Genomic DNA, 17,188 nt, shown 5'->3' with positions numbered 1-17,188 from the left:
GAAGTAATTTGAGACACAGTTGTCATCTGAATTTCTGATGTGACTCTTCCACATGAGTCACATTCAAAATCAGATCCCGTGTTGGAAAGATCAAGTCGGACAGTGGTAGGGGCTGAAATTCAAATCTTCGAGGAGAAAGAGAGGGCTGCAGATGCTGGAGATCAGAGCTGAAAATGTGTTGCTGGAAAAGCGCAGCAGGTCAGGCAGCATCCAAGGAACAGGAGAATCGACACTTTCCTCATTCCTGAAGAAGGGCTTATGCCTGAAATGTCGATTCTCCTGTTCCTTGGATGCTGCCTGACCTGCTGCGCTTTTCCAGCAACACATTTTCAGCTGAAATTCAAATACAATACAAGTGAATGATGAGATCATAAAGCCAATTTAACTCAGAAATTATCATCAGACTTGATCAATTTTCTAAGAGACGAAAATGTTAGAGCATCAGATAATAGACCAACACAAAATTTATTTACTAAACAAAAATAAACGAAAGAACCGCGGATGATGGAAATCAGAACCAAAAACAAAAACAAAAGTCGCTAGCAAAACCCAGCAGGTCTGGCAGCAGTGGAGAGGAATCAAAGTGAATCAGTTCTGAAGAAGGGTTTGTTGGACCTGAAAATGTTAACTCTGACTTCTCTCCACAGATGCTGCCTGACCTGCTGAGTTTTTCCAGCAACTTCTGTTTTTCTGCCAAAATTTATTCTTACCCTTTGATGCTTGGAGTTACTGTTCCAATTGCAGACTTGTGGAAACACATAAACACAAACAATATCTGGCTCTATCACACTGATGCAACAAGAGTTAAAAAAAAAACAACCATAGGTCAAAAGAACTAGTAATGTTCATATGCACAAGAAGATCTAAACACTACAGCAAGTATCTTTGGGAAAATGAACCCAGAAAAAAACACATACATTCATTAGAATACAAATCAATATTTGATGATATGCAGTCTTTGGGAGATCCAAGTCAACCTTTCTTAGGGGGAATATGTGATTCATCCGAACTAGACACAGTTCAGATTGTATGAGTTAATGATCATCTGAGTACAGTTGATCCTGCTGTAATGTGGTAGTTCCATTCTCGTGCAGCCCTGTGTTGTAAGAAAATTGCGTAATAGCAGCACCATTTAAATTAATCACATTGCAACCAACACACTCTTTTAAAGTTCGCATCATAGAAAGTTTCCCCAATTTGTTCGTCATGTTACAGTGAATTCGCATTAACGAAACGTGCGTTACAGCAGAACGATCTGTAATTTCAAATGCACTGGGTGAGTGTTATTGAGTGGCTGGAAAAATCCCTTGGTTGAAGAGAATGACAGTGAAATGCATGGCACAGGCAGAACATTACTCAAGATCAAAGGAATGCTGATAGCAGTTTAAAATTCAGAGACCTTTACTGTATGGAACAAGTGTGCATCATCAAAAATCAACACTTCTCATGTCAGAGCAGGAATGTGTGCTTTGTGCTTTGTAGTCATGGAGATCTACAGCAGAGAGAAAGGCCCATCGGTTCATCGTGGTCTCAAAAACAACCACCTAACTGTACGAATCCCATTTTCCAGCACTTTGCCCATAGCCTTGTATGCTTGGACATCAAAGTTCTCGTCTAAATACTTCTCAAATGTTCTGAGGGTTTCTCCCTCTATGAACAGCGAGTTCCAGATTCCCACCACCCTCTGGGTGAAAAAGAATTTTCCTCAAATCTCTCCTAAACCTCCTGCCTCTTTCCCTTAAATTGATGTCCCGGTTATTGATCAATCAAGGAGAACTGTTTCTTACTGTCTACTTCACCTATGCGCCTCATAATTTTATACATTTCAATCATGTCTCCTCTCAATCTCCTTTTTTCTAAGGAGAACAGCCCCATTCTGTCCAATCTCTCTTCATAACTGAAACTCTCCAGCCCAGACAACAGCCTGGCAAATCTGTGCTATCACATCACTCCAGTAATATGGATGACAGAACTGTACACAATGCTCCAACTTCTGTAGAAAGACTACTACTGTAATAAAGTGGAGGACCTAAAGTAGCACAGAGGAAAGCCTCCCTCCCATCCCCCATCCTCACCACATTCTACAGAGGGTTCATTGAGAGCACCCTGAGCTGCTGCATCACTGCCTCGTTCAGGAATTGCACCGTCTCGGATCGCAAGACTCTATAACGGATAATGAGGGCAGCTGAGAAGATCATCAGGGTCTCTCTTCCCTCCATTGCAGACGTTTACACCACACGCTGCATCCAAAAGGCTAAGAGCATTGTGAAAGACCCCACACACCCCTTACTCAAACTCTTCTCCCTCCTGCCATCTGGCAGAAAATACCAGAGCACTCGGTCTCTCAAGGCCAGACTGTGTAACGGTTTCTTCCCCCAACCCACCAGACTCTTTTCCATCTGAAGTTCTTTGCATGACTTTGAATTGCTGCTAGAGCAATATCTATTAATTTTCATTCTTTTGTAACACTCTAATTTGTGTGTTTTGCACTTCTTATGCACTTTATGCCACCCCGTGTATGATTGTGCAGTTTGTGCTGTCCATATAGCACCTTGGTCCTAGAGGAACGCTGTCTCATTTTTTACTGTGTAAGTTGTATATGGTAGAAATTACAAATAACAGCTACTCTACTCTAAGAGAAATTCAGCAACATTCAGACAAATACTGAAAGAGAGTTGAGATTGAAGTCTGACAACTCTTCAGAACAGAGGTATCAGAAGATACTACTGATTTCACAGGTTGGAGGACATATTCAATTGTCTTCCGATCACAAAGGAATCTTCAAAATCTGATTGTTGGATGTCATTACCATTACAATCACCAGGAGTCAGTAGTAGGTTCTTGCTCCAGCTACAAAACAACAAATGCTGGAAATCACAGCCAGTCAGACAGCATCCATGGAGAGAGAGAACAAGCTAACATTTCGAGTCTAGATGACTCTTCATCAGAGCTGAAGTGTGGAGATAACAGCATTTATGCTATCGTTGTGGAGGGGTGTGTGGGGGTGCTGGGGTAGTGGGTGTAGGGTGTTGGTGAAGAAAAGACATTGATAGTTCAGCTTAAGCGGATCGAAATGTGAGAATGGCAGAACAGTGCGTGTTTCCTGCCAGACGTGAAAGGATAGTGAGTGGGATGGGGGAGGGGAGGACATGATAACAAGCTAAAGGAAAGGGAAGAAATGGGAGTACGTTCACAATTTGAAGGTGTTGAGCTCATTACAGAGGAACCTCGAATATTTGGCATTCGATTATCGGATATCGAATTATCCGGCAAGATCGCGATATCCCATTGCTTGGCTAAACTATGTCATCCAGCATTCGATTATCTGGAATTTGATTAACTGATCAAAATACTTCCTGTCCATGTCCTTCGGATAATCGAGGTTCCTCAGTATTAAGTCCAGAGGGCTGCAAAGTGCCTGGTCTGAAGATGAGGTGTTGTTCCTGTGTTGTGTTTATGCTGTGATTCACTGGAACACTGCAGCATGCTGAGAACAGACATGTGGGCATGCGAGCAGACCGCTGTGTTAAAATGACTGGCTACGGGAAGGTCATTAGATTAGATTACAGTGTGGAAACAGGCCCTTCGGCCCAACAATTCCACACCGACCCACCGAAGCGCAACCCACCCAGACCCCTCCATATACCCCTTACCTAACACTACGGACAATTTAGCATGGCCAATTCACCTGGCCCTGCACATCTTTAGACTGTGGGACGAAACCGGAGCACCCGGAGGAAACCCACACAGACACGGGGAGAACGTGCAAACTCCACACAGTCAGTCGCCTGAGGCGGGAATTGAACCCGGGTCTCAGGCGCTGCGAGGCAGCAGTGCTAACCATTGTGCCACCGTGCCGCCCATGACGTGTCAGCGTCATGCTTGTGCACAGACTAGAGGTGTTCAGGTAAAGCAGTCACTCAATCTGCGTCTGGTTTCTCCAATGTGGAGTAGGCAACATTGAGTGCAGTGGATACAATGAACAAGATTGGAGGAGGTGAAATGCATCTGGAAAGCCTATTTGGGCCCTTGGATGGTGAGCAGGGAGGAGGTGAGGGGACAAGTGTTGCATCTTCTACGGTTGCATGGGAAGGTAGCATGGAGGGCAGGGGATGGTGTTGGTGGTTGTGGAACGGACTGTGGTGGTTGTGGTGTCCCATTGGAAAGCTCCCTGTGAAATGCAAACCTCCTGTTCTGGCCAGTTCTGCTGGTTCCAAAAAGTATTAAAACAGAAAAACCAGCATTTCTGCCGATGTTTGAACTTAGTAAAATTATGATGTTATCCAATAGTGCACAAAAAAGAATGGAAGGGTCACACTTGATTATACTGTGTGATAGTGTCAAAATGAGATGACTAATTCTTTCAGAAACAGCTTTCTTCTCTGACATTATTTAAGAAAACTAATGATCCTCCAAGGTTAGCAAACTTTGAACAATGCCAATGGATATTGTCAACAAAAATAATCCATGAAGACAAAGATCCACAAACCTCTTTCATTTATTTGTAACGATTCTGTAATGAATTTAATAACCAGAAAACAAGCTTACTGAAAGATGTTGCATAAGTCAGTTAGAACCTAAAAATGTTTGCTGACATCACAAAATAAGATTTGTTTATCAGGATATAAAGGACTGCTCTGGGCAGAAACTGACCGAATTTCTAAATCATCACCATCTATGTTATACTAGTGTCTTTAGTGCAGTCTGTTATATTAGCAACATGGTTCAAGCATGGTCATGTCATGTTGAAGTTTCAAAAGAGATCATGCTGCATCTGAGATTTATCAGGTTATTCTTTGAAAAAATGCATTTACTATTCATCAAGATTGAGTTTATCTTCTGCCAAAAATTTGCACTCACAAGATATCATTACTAAGACTAGCAAGGAGCATTGATGGCAATGAATCTACCAAGGATATCCTAGATGGTTCATGTGAATGATCAAGACATTGGCCAACTTTCACCACATTTGGGGGCCTGAGAACTGGCCATTGATGAATACTTGAGAGTCAAGATTAGAGTGGTGCTGGAAAAGCACAGCAGGTCTGTCAGCATCCGTGGAGCAGGAAAATCGACATTTCGGGCAGATAAGCACTTTGTCATGTCAGGCCTCCCTGCCAGAAGCCAACACTCGTTCTGTACTCAGGTGGGGGCGGGCGGGGGGGGGGGGAGGGGGCTGTGGGGCTGGGGAAGGCCTGAACAAAATCCAATCCAAATTTCAGTCCAGTGACCTAGCATCAGAAGTGGCAACAATTAACGATGCAAAGCAAGCTCAGGGATAGGGAAAGTGGAGAAGGACGTGTCAGGGTCAAACGGAAGGGAAACAAGAGAGACTTAGGTGATAAAAATGATGACAACAGAAGGCAAATGGCACAAGTAAAATGTAATGACATGACATGACAAATAAAGCAGAGGCAATGATGATGACCTGAAATTGGTATGGTACACTTCATTTTTTAATATTTGTTCATAGATTACTGCTGTCGCTGGCTAACGGAGTATTTGTTATCCATCCCTCATTGCTCTGGAAAAATTGGTAGTGAGTTGTCATTCTGAACCACTCCAGTGCATGTGGCGTAAGCCCATCTGCAACTCTTTAAGGAGGAGAAATTCAGGATTTTGACCCAGCAACAGTAGAGGAATGGCAAAATAATTCCACATCAGGAAGGTGTGCGGCTTAAAGGAGAGCTTGCAGAAGGTCGTGTTCCCATCCAGCTGCCACCCTTGTCCTTCTAGGTGGAAGGTTGCATAAGTTTAGAAGATGCTGTCAAAGGAGCCTTGGTGAAGTTACTGCACTTTATCTGGTACTCACAGCTGACACAGTGCATGAGGGCTGAAGGGAGTGAAGGCTGAAAATAGTGGATGGGATGCCAATCAAGTGGGCTGCAATTTCCTGGATGGTTGTTGGAGCTGGACCCATCCAGGCAGGAAGGCTATAAAGTAACTATCGGAAAGATGAGGTACTGTTCTTCAAACTGCTGTTGAACTTCATGGAAATGATATAGGAGATTGAGCACAGAAAGGTGCTGGAGAACGATAATGGGTTGAAACTCTAAGTCATACTCTCCGACAATGCTCTCCTACAACCTACAAGGCAGAAGGTACAGAAGCTTAAACACACACACCAGCAGGTTCAAGAACAGCTTCTTCCCAGCCATTATTAGACTCATGAATTGTGCTCTTCCAGCATCACTAATCCAGAATCATAAATGGATTTGCTAACTTCAAAAAAATGTTGATCTTGCCTGGCACACGCCCTGTGTAACGCAACCTGTGTGCCTTACTCTGTCCAAAGTTTTAAACACCCTAATATCTACATATCCTTGCTTACGAAAATCTGCCTGCACTGCTCGGAAAGAAAGCTTTTCACTGTACTTAGGTATAGGTGACAATAAATCAGTCAAATCAAATCAAATTAAACTTGTGCACTAAGCACAGATGCTTGGCAAAGTCATAACTCAAGGAAGAGTAGAGCAGGATGTTGCAGAAGGCAGGTTCCCTTCATAAAACAAAGAGAGTGAAAGATACATTCATTTGTGACATCACAATGGAGTTGGTGGAAATGGCAGAAGAATTGATTCCCTGGTGTCTGTTCAGGGAAGGAATTCTGACATCTTTATCTGCCCTGGCATATAGATGATTGCAGTACCACAGCACTGTGGGCAATGCCCAGTAGCCCTCACTTGTATCACGGTGCTTCATGTAGAGATAGAGTTCAAAGAATACAAAGGTAGTGATGCAGCTGTGGACTTAGTTGGCATGAGTTTGGACTCTCCTGGAGCTCAGTGCAAGGAGCCTTCCCATCATGTATATCTTATTGATAAATATTGTTTAAACAAAGCCTAGAAATCTGGTCAGAGATTGTAAGAAAAATAAAGAAACTGCAACAAAATATTTTGTTTGAGGAAGAAAGCTCCCCACTATTCTGTTTGGAAATAAGATTCAATCCTGTCAATTGATGCCCCTATTCAGTTATAAATATGTTTTAAAAATCTCCAAACTAAACATTAGCCTGCTTCCTTCTCTTTCGCTCTTTGCTTCTCTCCCCTTATCACTTCTTGAGCTTTATCAGATGTTCACTGTGTGTCTGCTTCAAAGAGATTATTTAAGAAGTTCCTGGGGAAACTGAGGGTTAAGGTCACCCAAGTTGTGTCACATTCTGAACAATACAGCCTGACAATATTACAGTGTCAGCCCAGATTGTTTCCTCGATTGCTAGCCAGTTTAAGAGCTAAATAATTCAGGACCTACATCTTATTTAGGAGAGGAATGTGTAAAGGTTGTACTTAATTTAATAAGTTATGGCTCACGCTCAACTGAAAATCTGCTTCTCGTAATGTTTCACGTGCACAATTATGAGCAACTGGGGCTAAATAAAACAGCTGCAATTTAACAATGGGATTCAAGTTTTGAAAGCAAAACTCAAATAGTTTGTTTGGAAATGATACATGTACAGCTTAATGAGGTGAAGCCAGGGTAATGGCAATTTGTAATGGACTGAACTGCAGGACATTTTGTTACATGATGTACGGGTGGGTCTACCCAGGAAATTTGGCTTATGTTTCTAAAGCAAGATTAGGGAAGGCAAAAGCTCAATACTTATCATTTATGCAAGGCTAATGCCAATTAATGACAAATAAATGCCAGGTTTGATCCATGCAAAGTTTAAAAAGAGAAAGTCATGAACACAATTTACGTATTGTTACAACTGAGATTGGAGGAGCATATTGTCACTCTTGTTTCTCTACTCTGTGGATCACAAGGTAAAATAAAGAAATCTTTTTCCAGTTACCAAGATGACAAGTTAAATACCTTATCAGTTGCTAAACAACAAGATCAACCAGGTTTCAAAATAAACACAATTGTTGGTTTATTATCAAACACACACTCTTTCACATACACACTCAATCTCTCTCACACACCCACTCTCTTTCTCTCACAAACGCGCACACATTCTCTCTCACATAAACACTCTTTCACTCACACACAGACACACACATTCTCTCTCTTACACACATACTCTCTCTCTCCCCCATCCCCCACCCCCAGCCCCCCTTTTTCTGCAGGTAAAGAGGGAAATAAAACCAGATTTCTCTACCGAGGTTGGCTTTCTGAAAAAAAAAGCAGCTTTAGCCAATTGGCTATTCTTTAAGGCAAAAGGATATTGTGTGAATTGTTTCAGTTTCTGTTATTCTAATGATCTGGCTGATGTGGTCACGTTACTAATTCACACAATTGTCTGGAAGTCTTGCAGACACAACTTGATCAGTAAATACAATCTTGAGATGTCTCTTCAATTACTCCTTCAAAAGAGCAAATAACTTTCATTGTGTACTCAACAAGGGATTTTTCTTTGTGGAAATGGGAGTGATCAGCTCAGCCATTAGTTCTGTGCAGGCTTTCCTCCAGTTCAGTTTGTTCTGTGGCTTTCCTCCAACTGACCTACATGAAACAAGAATTTCTCGAAACCAGTTACTATTCAAAACAGCCCAGACTCAAGCCTAAAACAAAGCAGTCAACAATGAAGAAAGTTATCTAGGATTACAAGGAGATTTTAATCAACTGAGTCAATTGGCTGAGGAGTGGCAGATGGAGTTTAATTTGGATAAATGTGAGGTATTGCATTTTGTTGATACAAACAAGGACAGGATTTATACAAATGGTAGAGGCGTGGATAGTGTTGAAGAGTGTGGTGCTGGAAAAGCACAGCAGGGCAGGCAACACCCAAGGAGCAGGAGAGTCGACGTTTTGAACATTTTCTCTTCATCAGGGATGAGGCTTGTAAGCCAAGGGGGCTGAGAGATAACTGGGAATGGGCTGGGGCTGGGGGGAAGGTAGCTGGGAAAGCAATAGGTGGATGAACTTGTGGTGAATGTGATAGGTCGGAGTGCACAGTGGAGCAGATAGGTGGGTAGGAAGATGGACAGGTACAACCATTCAAGAGGGCGGTGCCAAGTTGGGAGGTTGGGACTGTGATAAGGTTGGGGAAGGGGAGATGAGGAAACTGGTGAAATCCACATTGATCCCATGTGGTTGGAGGGTCCCAAGACGGGAGATGAGACATTTTTCCTCCAGGCGTTGAGTGGTTAGAGTTTGGCAATGGAGAAGCCAGGGTGATTAGGAAGGTGTTTAGCACACATGTCGTCATTGAGTTATAGAGTCATTGAGATGTACAGCACAGAAACAGACCCTTCGGTCCAACTTGTCCATGCCAACCAGATATCCTAACTCAATCTAATCCCACCTGCCCCTGTACCTGGCCCATATCCCTCCAAACCCTTTCTATTCATATACCCTTCCAGATGTTTTAAGTATTGCAATTGTACCAGCCTCCACCATTTCCTCTGGCAGCTCATTCCATACACGTACCACCCTCTGCGTGAAAAAGTTGCCCCTTAAGTCGCCTTTATATCTTTCCCCTCTCACCCTAAACCTATGCCCTCTAGTTCTGGATTCTCCCAACCCTGGGAAAAGACTTTGTCTATTTACCCTATCCATGCCCCTCATGATTTTATAAACCTCTACAAGGTCACCCCTCATCCTCCGATGCTCCAGGGAAAACAGCCCTAGCCTATTCAACCTCTCCTATAGCTCAAATTCTCTAATGATGGTAACATCCTTGTAAATCTTTTCTGAATCTTTTCAAGTTTCTCAACATCTTTCCGATGGGAAGGAGACCAAAATTGCATGCAATATTCCAACAGTAGCCTAACCAATGTCCTGTACAGCTGCACCATGACCCCCAACTCCTGTACTCAATACTCTGGCCAGAAAGCATACTAAACACCTTCTTCACTATCCTATCTGTCTGTGACTCCACTTTCAAGGAGCTATGAACCTACACTCCAAGGTCTCTTTGTTCAGCAACACTCCCTAGGACCTTACCATTAACTGTATAAGTCCTGCTAAGATTTGCTTTCCCAAAATGCAGCATCTCACATCTATCTTAATTAAACTCCATCTGCCACTTCTCAGCCCATTGGCCCATCTGATCAAGATCCTGTTGTAATCTGAGGTAACCTTCTTCGCTGTTCACTACACCTCCAATTTTGGTGTCATCAGCAAATTTACTAATGATACTTCTTCTGCTCACATCCAAATCATTTATGTAAATGACAAAAAGTCATGGAACCAGCACCAATCCACGGGACGTCATGTTGAGGTTGTAAAGGATGTTGGTGAAGCCTCTACTGTAGTACGATGTGCAATTCTGGCTGGCCTGCTATAGGAAGGATACTATTATCTGGAAAGGGATCAGCAAAGATTTACCAGGATGTTGCCAGGAATGGAGGGTTTGACATATAAAAATAGACTAAAAGGCTGCATCATTTTTCCACTGGGGCTTAGAAGGGTAAGGTGTGACCTTAATAAGATTTATACAATTAAGAGGGGAATTGACAATGTCCTTTTCCTGGAGTGGGGCAGCTCAAAATGAGGAGGGTTGTTTTTAAGGCGAAAGGAGAAAGATTTAAGAAGGACATGAGGGGCAACTTTTTTTTACACAGAGTGTGGGTCATGCGTGAAATGAACTGCCAGAGAACGTGATGGATGCAGGTACAGGTACAATGTTTAAAAGATATTTGGATAAGTTCACAAATAGGAAAGGTTCGGAGGGATATGGACCAAGTGCAGACAGATGGGACTGGTCGGCATGGACTGGTTGGACCGAAGGGTATGTTTCTGTGCAGTGTGACTAGGCATGTGATTTACAAAGGATTTTGTTAAAATATAACTCTATTGTCCACAGTGCACTTTATTGACTCCTTTTAAAGAAACCACTCCAGTTATTTCCACAACACTTCAAATATTTTCCCAAATCCTTCAAAACCTATGTCCTGGAAGTAATATTTATTATGAAGTGTCTTCATAATTGTATGTAATTTAACTATTCATTAATCAATTAGTTTTGAGTCCCAAACTTCAAAAGAAATGTTTCCAAGCATATAACTGGTGAGGGAACGACTAATTTACAATTTGAAACCTGCAAAGTGTGCCATTATCCCACTTGCAATGAGACACCTTTTAATTTGAAAATCTGAGGCATGCAATGGGCTTCAGTTTATCATCTCATTCAAAAGGTACCATCTCCAGGGTGCATCCCTCAGGACTGTACTGTGCACATCAGTTGAGGTCTATGTTTAGTTCTGGAATGGGACTGGAGCCCACAATGCTTCAGAACTCAGTGACAAAGTCTTCCTAACTGAACCTTGGCTGATATCCTGAAGAAAACGCTTCCTAATTTCTGAGCCATATCCATCCTCAAGTGTCATGATCCTGGGTTTCTTTTAAGGTTACAAAATATCCAGTGTTTGGTGTTTATGACAGGTCATAAATATATTATATACTTTGAGGTTGAAATTGTTTTACAAAGGGAGACAAATGGATGAGGTTTAAATCATAGAATCACAGAGTCATACGGTACAGAAGAGGTCCTCCATCCCTTTGAGTCTGCACTGCCAAAAATACACTACTACTGACAGCAGTCCCAATTTCTAAACAATGTTAGTGCTTTGCATATTTTTTAAAAGGTCAGACAGTCATTCTGGAGGAGAAAGTGAGGTCTGCAGATGCTGGAGATCAGAGCTGAAAATGTGTTGCTGGAAAAGCCCAGCAGGTCAGGCAGCATCCAGGGAACAGGAGAATCGACGTTTCGGGCATAAGCCTGCCCGAAACGTCGATTCTCCTGTTCCCTGGATGCTGCCTGACCTGCTGCGCTTTTCCAGCAACACATTTTCAGACAGTCATTCTGCCAGAGTGACCTAAATGCATCAGTTCCAAAAAAAATGACAAAACTCCAAGGTCTCAGTGCAACCCTGGAGTGTTAATGGAATAAAATGTTTCTACTGCTGTATTTATGATAGGCAGCATAGATGCAATGAGCCGTTCATGTTGATTTCATTTGACTTCAGAAAACACCAGCACTTTAAGTTGAGATGAATTTAGTATTGAGTTCAGAAGCATGCTTTCAATTCTCTTCTAGCACGACTTTGTTTGGTTCAGCCCAGAACAGAAGTGACCAATTACTGTGTCAGCTGTTTTTTTTCCCTCTAGTTTCTGAAGTTTCCAAACCAAGAGAGTTTGGCACAAAGGTCCTCATGCTATTAGAATTTGGTTTTAAAAAAACCCATCAGAATTGAGACATGGTTCATGCCATCAGACTCAGAGATAGAACATAGAACAATACAGCACAGAACAGGCCCTTCGGCCCACGATGTTGCGCCGAACATTTGTCCTAGCTTAAGCACCCATCCATGTACCTATCTAATTGCCGCTTAAAGGTCGCCAGTGATTCTGACTCTGCCACTCCCACAGGCAGCGCATTCCATGCCTCCACCACTCTCTGGGTAAAGAACCTACCCCTGACATTCCCCCTATACCTTCCACCCTTCACCTTAAGTTTATGGCCCCTTGTAACACTCTGTTGTACCCGGGGAAAAAGTTTCTGACTGTCTACTCTATCTATTCCTCTGATCATCTTATAAACCTCTATCAAGTCATCCCTCATCCTTCGCCGTTCCAATGAGAAAAGGCCTAGCACTCTCAACCTATCCTCGTACGACCTATTCTCCATTCCAGGCAACATCCTGGTAAATCTTCTCTGCACCCTCTCCAAAGCTTCCACATCTTTCCTAAAGTAAGGCGACCAGAACTGCACACAGTACTCCAAATGTGGCCTAACCAAAGTCCTGTACAGCTGCAACATCACCTCACGACTCTTGAATTCAATCCCTCTGCTAATGAACGCTAATACACCATAGGCCTTCTTATAAGCTCTATCCACCTAAGTGGCAACTTTCAAAGATCTATGAACATAGACCCCAAGATCCCTCTGCTCCTCCACCTTACTATGAAACCCTACCGTTAACCCTGTATTCCGCATTCTTATTTGTCCTTCCAAAGTAGACAACCTCACACTTGAAGGGTTGAACTCCATCTGCCACTCCTCAGCCCAGCTCTCATTAGATTAGATTAGATTAGATTACTTACAGTGTGGAAACAGGCCCTTCGGCCCAACAAGTCCACACCGACCCGCCGAAGCGCACCCCACCCATACCCCTACATTTACCCCTTTAACCTAACACTACGGGCAATTTAGCATGGCCAATTCACCTGACCCTGCACATCTTTGTGACTGTGGGAGGAAACCGGAGCACCCGGAGGAAACCCACGCAGACACGGGGAGAATGTGCAAACTCCACACAGTCAGTCGCCTGAGTCGGGAATTGAACCCGGGTCTCTGGCGCTGTGAGGCAGCAGTGCTAACCACTGTGCCACCGTGCCGCCCACAGCTCTGCATCATATCTAAGTCTCTTTGCAGCCGACAACAGCCCTCCTCACTATTCACAACTCCACCAATCTTCGTATCATCTCCAAATTTACTGACCCACTCTTCGACTCCGTCTTCCAACTCATTAATAAAAATTACGAATAGCAGAGGACCCAGAACTGATCCCTGCGGAACTCCACTTGTAACTGGGCTCCAGGCTGAATATTTACCATTAACCACCACTCTCTGACTTCGACCGGTTAGCCAGTTTTCTATCCAACTGGCCAAATTTCCCTCTATCCCATGCCTCCTGACTTTCCACATAAGCCCACCATAGGGAACCTTATCAAATGCCTTACTAAAATCCATGTACGCAACATCCACTGCTCTACCCTCATCCACATGCTTGGTCACCTCCTCAAAGAATTCAATAAGACTTGTAAGGCAAGACCTACCCTTCACAAATCCGTGCTGGCTGTCCCTCATCAAGCAGTGTCTTTCCAGATACTCATAAATCCTATCCCTCAGTACCCTTTCCATTACTTTGCCTACCACCGAAGTAAGACTAACTGGCCTGTAATTCCCGGGGTTATCCCTATTCCCTTTTTCGAACAGGGGCACAACATTCGCCACTCTCCACTTCCCTGGTACCACCCCCGTTGACAGTGAAGACGAAAAGATCATTGCCAACGGCTCTGCAATTTCCTCTCTTGCTTCCCACATAATCCTAGGATATATCCCGTCAGGCCCGGGGAACTTGTCTATCCTCAAGTTGTTCAAAATGCCCAACACATCTTCCTTCCTAACAAGTATCTCTTCTAGATTACCAGTCCGTTTCACACTCTCCTCTTCAACAATACGGTCCCTCTCATTTGTAAATACTGAAGAAAAGTACTCATTCAAAACCTCTCCTATCTCTTCCGACTCAATACACAGTCTCCCACTACTGTCCTTGATCGGACCTACCCTCGTTCTCGTCATTCTCATGTTTCTCACATACGCATAACATGCCTTGGGGTTATCCTTGATCCTATCCGCCAAAGATTTTTCATGGCCTCTCTTAGCTCTCCTAATTCCTTTCTTTAGCTCCCTTCTGGCTATCCCGTATCCCTCCAACACTCTGTCTGAACCTTGTTTCCTCGACCTTATGTAAGCCTCCTTAGAACATAGAACATAGAAAAATACAGCGCAGTACAGGCCCTTTGGTCCTCGATGTTGCGCCGATCCAAGCCCACCTAACCTACACTAGCCCACTATCCTCCACATGCCTATCCAATGTCCGTTTAAATGTCCATAAAGGGAGAGACCACCACTGCTACTGGCAGGGCATTCCATGAACTCATGACTCGCTGAGTAAAGAATCTACCCCTAACATCTGTCCTATACCTACCACCCCTTAATTTAAAGCTATGCCCCCTTGTAATAGCTGACTCCATACGTGGAAAAAGGTTTTCATGGTCAACCCTATCTTAACCCCTAATCATCTTGTACACCTCTATCAAGTCACCCCTAAACCTTCTTTTCTCCAATGAAAACAGCCCCAAGTGCCTCAGCCTTTCCTCATACGATCTTCCTATCATACCAGGCAACATCCTGGTAAACCTCCTCTGCACCCATTCCAGTGCCTCCACATCCTTCCTATAGTATGGCAACCAAAACTGCACACAATACTCCAGATGCGGCCGCACCAGAGTCTTATACAACTGCAACATGACCTCAGAGCTCCGGAACTCAATTCCTCTACCAATAAAAGCCAGTACGCCATATGCCTTCTTCACCACACTATTTACCTCGGTGGCAACTTTCAGAGATCTGTGTACATGGACACCAAGATCCCTCTGCTCATCCACACTACCAAGTATCCGACCATTAGCCCAGTTCCCCGTCTTTTTGTTACTCTTACCAAAGTGAATCACCTCACACTTACCTACATTGAACTCCATTTGCCACCTTTCTGCCCAGCTCTGCAACTTATCTATATCCCGCTGTAACCTGACACATCCTTCCTCACTGTCAACAACTCCACCGACTTTCGTATCATCTGCAAACTTGCTCACCCAATCTTCTAGCCCCTCCTCCAGGTCATTTATAAAAATGACAAACAGCAATGGTCCCAAAACAAATCCTTTCGGAACACCGCTAGTAACTGCACTCCAAGATGAATCTTTACCATCAACTACTACCCTCTGTCTTCTTCCAGCCAGCCAATTCCTAATCCAAACCTCCAACTCACCCTCAATGCCATTCCTCCGTATTTTTTGCAGTAACCTACCATGGGGAACCTTATCAAATGCCTTACTAAAATCCATATACACCACATCTACCGCTTTCCCCTTGTCTACCTCCTTAGTCACCTTCTCAAAGAATACAATAAGGTTTGTGAGGCACGACCTGCCCTTCACAAAACCATGCTGACTATCCTTGATCACATTATTCCTATCCCTTATAATTCTCTCTAAGACTTTGCCCACAACAGAAGTGAGACTCACAGGCTTATAGTTACTAGGGTTATCTATACTCCCCTTGTTGAACAAGGGAACCACATTTGCTATCCTCCAGTCTACTGGCACTATTCCTGTAGACAACGAGGACATAAAAATCAAGGCCAATGACTCTGCAATCTCCTTCCTTGCTTCCCAGAGAATCCTAGGATAAATGCCATCAGGCCCAGGGGACTTATCTATTTTCACCCTTTCCAGAATTTCCAACACCTCTTCCCTACGTACCTCAAAGCCGTCCATTCTAATTAATTGTGACTCAATATTCACATCGACAACAATGTCCTGTTCCTGAGTGAATACTGACGAAAAGTATTCATTCAGTGTCTCCCCAATCTCTTCAGCCTCCACACGCAACTTCCCACTACTATCCTTGACTGGACCTATTCCTACCCTAGTTCATTCTTTTATTCCTGACATACCTATAGAAAGCCTTAGGGTTTTCCCTAATCCTACCAAATAAGGACTTTTCATGTCCCCTTCTTGCTGCTCTTAGCTCTCTCTCAGATCCTTCCTGGCTACCTTATAACTCTCAATCGCCCCAACTGAACCTTCACGCCTCATCTTTACATAGGCCGCCCTCTTCCATTTAACAAGGGATTCCAATTCCTTATTAAACCACCGCTCCCTCACACGACCCTTTCCTCCCTGCCTGACGGGTACATACTTATCAAGGACATTCAATAGTTGCTCCTTGAACAAGCTCCACATATCAATTGTGCCCATGCCTTGAGGCCTACTTTTCCAAGCTTCTTCCTCTTTACAAGACATTCAACCTCCCTCGTCGACCAAGGTTCCCTCACAAGACCATCTCTTTCCTGCCTGACAGGCACATACATATCAAGGACACGTCATATCTGTTCCTTGAAAAAGTTCCACATTTCCACGACATCCTTCCCTGACAGCCTATGCTCCCAACTTATGCTCCTCAGATCCTGTCTTACAGCATCATATTTACCCTTCCCCCAATTGTAAAACCTACCCTGTTGCACTCACCTATCTCTTTCCATAACCAAGGTTTCAGTCACAGAATTGTGGTCACCATCACCAAAATGTTCACCCACTAACAAGCCCATCACTTGTCCCGGTTCGTTACCACGTACCAAATCCAATATGGCCTCCCCTCTGGTCGGACAATCTACATACTGAGTTAGAAAAGCTTCCTGGACACACTGCACAAACACCGCCTCATCCAATCTACTTGATCTAAAGAGCTTCCAATCAATATTTGGGAAGTTGAAATCGCCCATGACTACTACCCTGTGGCTTCTGCACCTTTCCAAAATCTGTTTCCCAATCTGTTTCTCCACATCTCTGCTGCTATTGGGGGGCCTATAGTAAACACCCAACAAGGTGACTGCTCCTTTCCTATTTCTGACTTCAGCCCATACTACCTCCAAAGGCAGATCCCCCTCGAACTGCC

This window comes from Chiloscyllium plagiosum, unplaced genomic scaffold (genome assembly GCF_037043375.1).
Source record: "Chiloscyllium plagiosum isolate Xiang-an unplaced genomic scaffold, Cpla_swu_hap1 HiC_scaffold_11, whole genome shotgun sequence".
Classification (NCBI taxonomy): Eukaryota; Metazoa; Chordata; class Chondrichthyes; order Orectolobiformes; family Hemiscylliidae; genus Chiloscyllium; species Chiloscyllium plagiosum.
Note: the sequence above shows the minus strand (reverse complement) of the source record.